Raw genomic sequence first — 5,813 nt, forward strand, 5'->3', positions numbered from 1 at the left:
GTTAATTCTATGCTGGTTTGAAAGGACGACTGTTAGGAAATAAAAACTTGTGAAAAAACAGCAATTTACATGATGATACCTTGAATAATTTTTCTAGTATAATTACCATGTCTATAATTTATTCTCTATTTTATATCACCTGGGTAATTTAGGCTTGGGTATAATTAATTCTCAATAATTTAGTCCCTGGTATAACTCACAACAAATTATTTAATCCCTGGTATAATTCACTATGAATAATTTAGTCCCTGGTGTAACTCAATATAATTAATTTAGTCCCTGGTGTAACTCACTATAAATATTCTAGCCCCAGGTATAATTCACTATAAATAATTCAGTCCTTGGTATAACTAACTATAAATAATTTAGTCCCTGGTATAACTCACAATAAATAATCTAGCCTCAGGTATAATTCACTATAAATAATTTAGTCCCTGGTATAACTCAATATAAATAATTTAGTCCCTGGTATTACTTACAATAAATAATTTTGTCCCTGGTGTAACTCACTATAAGTAATTTTGTCCCTGATATAACCTACATTAAATCATTTAGTCTCTGGTATAATCCACTATAAATAATTTAGTCCATGGTATTATTAACAATAAATGATTTAGTCCCTGGTATAATCCACTATAAATAATTTAGTCCCTGGTATAGTTCACTAGTAATAATTTAACCCCTGGTATAATTCACGATAAATAATTCTTTTTCAGGTATAATCCACCATAAATCTCTTAGTCATTGGTATAATTCGCTATAAATAATTTAGCCCCTGATATAATTGATTATAAATAATTTCGTCCCTGATATGATTCGCTACTCAGTTCACTTCTCCACTATCTTTTAAAACCACATGATTTTTTTTTAACTTAATAAAGAATGTACCAAACGTTCATAGACGAAAACACTTCATTTCTCTCTCTCTCCTCTCTCTATATTTACTACCAGTATATGCAAATTGTAGAATTAATTCCCTTTTACGAACTATATGAAACACAACACACCTAATATTAGATCATTTTACATGTATATATATTTCCATTTCTCTTTCAGCCTATATACATGTAAATATATTTCCATCTCTCTTTCCTCCTATAAACTATGAACTATGCAAAGAAAAAGGTCCTAACTGTTCAAAACCACCAATAAACATTGAAAACTATATAAAAAGGGAATAACTTTGCATCCTGCGAAAAAAAGGGAATAACTTTGCATCCTACGAACATAACCCTTTATCCTTCAGAGGACATCACAACAGAAAATGAGGGAACAGATTAAAGAAACAGTCAGCCTTGAAGCATCGTCTTGAATATTATCTGGGTTCAAATAAAGAGGAACACTCAGATCGCCTTAAGGTTCAGGCCAATACCTCCACAGGCGATGAGATAATGGGTCTTTGCTCTCTGTCTCTGTTTAACACTGTTTATATGTCTTTCTGTCTTTATGACGCTGAATGACACACAGTTTCTGTCTCTCTCTCTGTCTCTATGACACTGTACGTGACACTGTCTTTATGTCTCTCCGTCTCTGTGACACTGAATATCACGCAGTTTCTGTCTCTCTCTGTCCCTATGACACTGTATGTCACACTATTTCTGTCTCTCTCTGTCTCTATGACACTAATTGACACACGCTATTTCTCTCTCTGTCTCTGTGACACTGATTAACTCACTGTTTCTGTGTGTTTCTGTCTCTGTCTCTGTGACACCGTATGGCATACACTGTTTCTGTGTGTCTCTATGTCTGTCCCTCTCTGTCTCTATGGCTCTACGTATCTGTCCCCAAGACACTCTGTGTCTATGATACTATGGGACACTGTCTGTCACTGTCTCCTCTGTTTCTATGGCTTTACGTATCTGTCCCTAGGAGAGACTGCCTCTATGACACTGTATGACATACTGTTTCTGTCTCTCTACGTCTCGCTATGTCCGTCTCTGTGTCTGTCTCTATGTCTGTACGTGTCTGTCCCCAAGACTCCAAGGCTCACGGATTTAGTAAAAAGACATAATTAAAAAGCTGATTATAACCAGTTATTAAAACCGAGATGGTGTGATAGAAGCTTCGTGCTCACAGGGCATAAGTCAGTGATCTAAACTAACCTTTTTCATTTTATAAGACCACATGAGAATATTATCCATCACTTCCATCACCAAATCTTCAGCACTTACCTGTAAAAAAAATAAAATAGCAGTTATGCTAAAAAAAGAACAATTACCAAATTCAGTAACATTGAATTTATATTAATGTTGAATTATGCATTTCTAGTAAAATAGAGATTTGACGATCAGTAACAATTTGTGGGGCACAGGAAATTTTAACATTAAAAACCTATTTTAAGACAGGTTCCTATGGTACCAAGAAATAACTAGCAGTTGGGTCCTAAGTTCCACTTATAGGCAAGCAAATCCTCTAGGTAGTTGTATAGCCTTTCACTGATGATACCTGTTAGTAACTTCCACATTATTGGTAGGCAGGTGATAGGCCTGTAGTTACTGGCTATATTTCCCTTACTCTTGTCTTTTTGTACTAAGGATGTCCTTCCTGTGGTCATCCATTTGGGTGCATGGTGATTTGAGATACAATGCTGGAGTTGTTCTGCTATTCGTGGGTGTAGGGCCTTGAAGTTTTTGAGCCAGTATCCATGGACTTCATCGGGTCCTGGGGATTTCCAGTTTGGGATTTTCTTTAGATGGAGTCTGACTGTGTCTGTCGTGATCTCTGTGAATCTTTGTTTTATTCTCCCCGTTTCTTCTTCCTTGACTTCCTGGAGCCATGTTGCATGTTTGTTGTGTGATACCGGATTGCTCCATATGTTTTCCCAGTCTCTTACTTGGTTCGGCTTCAGGAATTTCTTGGTGGTTGTCTTCCCCTCTTAGTTGGCTGTATAGTCTTTTCTGGTTGGTTCCGAATAGTCTGTTCTGTTGGTATCCCTTATTCCTGTTCATGTACTGTTGGATCTTATGTGCTTTGGCCTTAAGCCTCTGTTTTACATCTTCTATTGTGTTGTTTAGTCCCCTCTCTTGTACTTTGTATTTCTCTTTGAGTTCCTCCTTTGTTTTCTTGCTTCTTAGCCTTGATTTTGTCAATCAACGTCACGTCTGGTCTATTTGCACGTATCACCCTATCTGTTCTTATACCATAGTCCCAGAGGATCTTTCCCTGATCACTTTCTATCACTCCTTCAGGTTGGTGCTCGTACCACTTATTACTGCAAGGTAGCTGATGTTTCTTGCACAGGCTCCAGTGGAGGGCTTTTGCCACTGAATTATGCCTCTTTTTGTACTGGTTCTGTGCAAGTACCGGACATTCGCTTGCTATGTGGTTTATAGTTTCATTTTTCGTATTGCACTTCTTACATATGGGAGAGATGTTATTTCCATCAATCGTTCTTTGGATATATCTGGTTCTTAGGGCCTGATCTTGTGCCGCTGTTATCATTCCTTCAGTTTCTTCTTGAGCTCTCCCCTCTGTAACCATTGCCATGTGTCATCGCTGGCCAGTTCTTCAGTCTGTCTCATGTATTGTCCGTGCATTGGTTTGTTGTGCCATTCCTCCGTTCTGTTTATTATTATTATTATTATTATTATTATTATTATTATTATTATTATTATTATTATTATTATTATTCAGAAGGTAACACCGTTTTCATATGGAACAAGCCTAGTTCAGGGGCCACTTACCTCAATTTCAAGCTGCCAAAAAGTACGTTGATCCATTGAAAGAAATTACAGAAGATAACAGGAAATACAGAAAAGGGGAAAAAAGATAGGTTAATATATCAATAGCCAAGTAGATAAAAATATAAAGAAATCATTGTTATACAAGGTTCTAATTTCCCAACAACAAGTCTAAAACCCTTATTATTAACAGTCTCTAAAATATATTTGTTATCATACCAATTACCTTTTACAAGCCTCGTCAAACCTTGAATAAGCATTCAGGATAAATTTTATCTTCTCCAGAGGAATTCTCTGAACGGGTTCAACCTATTGGAAGCTCCATATCATTTGCGCTACGTGTCATGGGCAGGTAATTAGAATTGATGAGGGCGGTGTAGCGTTCACTGAACGTTAATTCGTCTGTCAGGTGTTTTGGAAGTGCTCTCTCTCTCTCTCTCTCTCTCTCTCTCTCTCTCTCTCTCTCTGAGCGGTAGAAAGTTCCATCTGAGTTCTGAGGTCTTAAAGGAATCCCGAATTATATGAGCAACTTGGAAAATCCTCATAGAACATTCTCTCTCTCTCTCTCTCTCTCTCTCTCTCTCTCAGAACAAAGTTCCATTTGAATTTTTTGGTCTTATAACAATTTGGATTAATAGAACAACTTGGAAAATCCTCATTCAACTTGTCTGTTAGCTCTCTCTCTCTCTCTCTCTCTCTCTCTCTCTCTCTCTCTCTCTCTCTCTCTCAGAACAGCGTTCCATTTGAATTCCTGGGTCTTATAACAATCTGGATTCATAGGACAACTTGGAAAATCCACATTCACCTTGTCCGTTAGCTCTCTCTCTCTCTCTCTCTCTCTCTCTCTCTCTCTCTCTCTCTCTCTCTCTCTCTCAGGTCTTGAGGCAATCTAACCTTTTGCTGTCTTGAATCACCTCAGCCCAAACTGCCAACTAAGGAAAGTTCATAAACTATTTTTCTTTATAAGGATTGACCTGATATGTGTTACTTATTCAGACAGAGGTAGGGTTAGTGAACTTGGCTCTTACTGTCTACTATCCTTTGCCCTTTCAAAGGCAGTTCTGTTTCTTTCTTTCGTCTTTAATTCTTCAGCTTAAAGCCTTGTGGATAGAGTCAGTAGATCTATATATGTATATATAATATATTATATATATATATATATATATATATATATATGTATATATATATATATATATATATATATATATATATATTATATTATTATATATATCAGATATGCATACTTACATATTTATTTATATATAGTTGTATATACATATAGAATGAATGTATGTATAAAATATATAATATATATATATATATATATATATATATATATATATATATATATATATATATATACATATATATATATATATATATATATATATATATATATATATATATATATTATATATATATATATATATATATATATATATATATATATATATGTATTATATCATATATATATATATATATATATAAATATATATATATATATATATATATATATATATATATGATATATACATATATATATATATATATATATATATATATATATACATATATATATATATATATATATATATATATATATATATATATATATGTATATATATATATGTATATATACTATATATATATATATAATATATATATATATATATATATATATATATATATATACATATATATATATATATATATATATATATATATATATATATATATATATATATATATATATATATATATATATTCGTTTTAAGCCCTGGCCTGGAGGGCCCAAATACGTAAAGGAAAATAGTTGAGGGAAAATGCAGAATAAATTACTTGAACTTACCTTAAAAGGATTTATATTATTAATTTACTCTAGAGGAGGTCGCCAGAAAACTCAGGTAATTACTTTACATACATTTATTTACAGGAGGTGGCTTAATAGTCTGGGAAAGTAAATGCAACTTGTCCACATGTGGGGACTAATATTATCTCTCACAAGGGGATAGTTGGCTAAAAATGAGGTTCACATCAAAGCTGGCTTTCAAAATTGTTCATATGTCTTGCGGTAAAGCAGCCACTTGGGGGCGCGAAGACTTGGACATGTGACTCGGCAAATCTGGAAAAGAT

The sequence above is a fragment of the Macrobrachium nipponense genome, chromosome 33, assembly GCF_015104395.2.
Source record: "Macrobrachium nipponense isolate FS-2020 chromosome 33, ASM1510439v2, whole genome shotgun sequence".
Lineage (NCBI taxonomy): Eukaryota > Metazoa > Arthropoda > Malacostraca > Decapoda > Palaemonidae > Macrobrachium > Macrobrachium nipponense.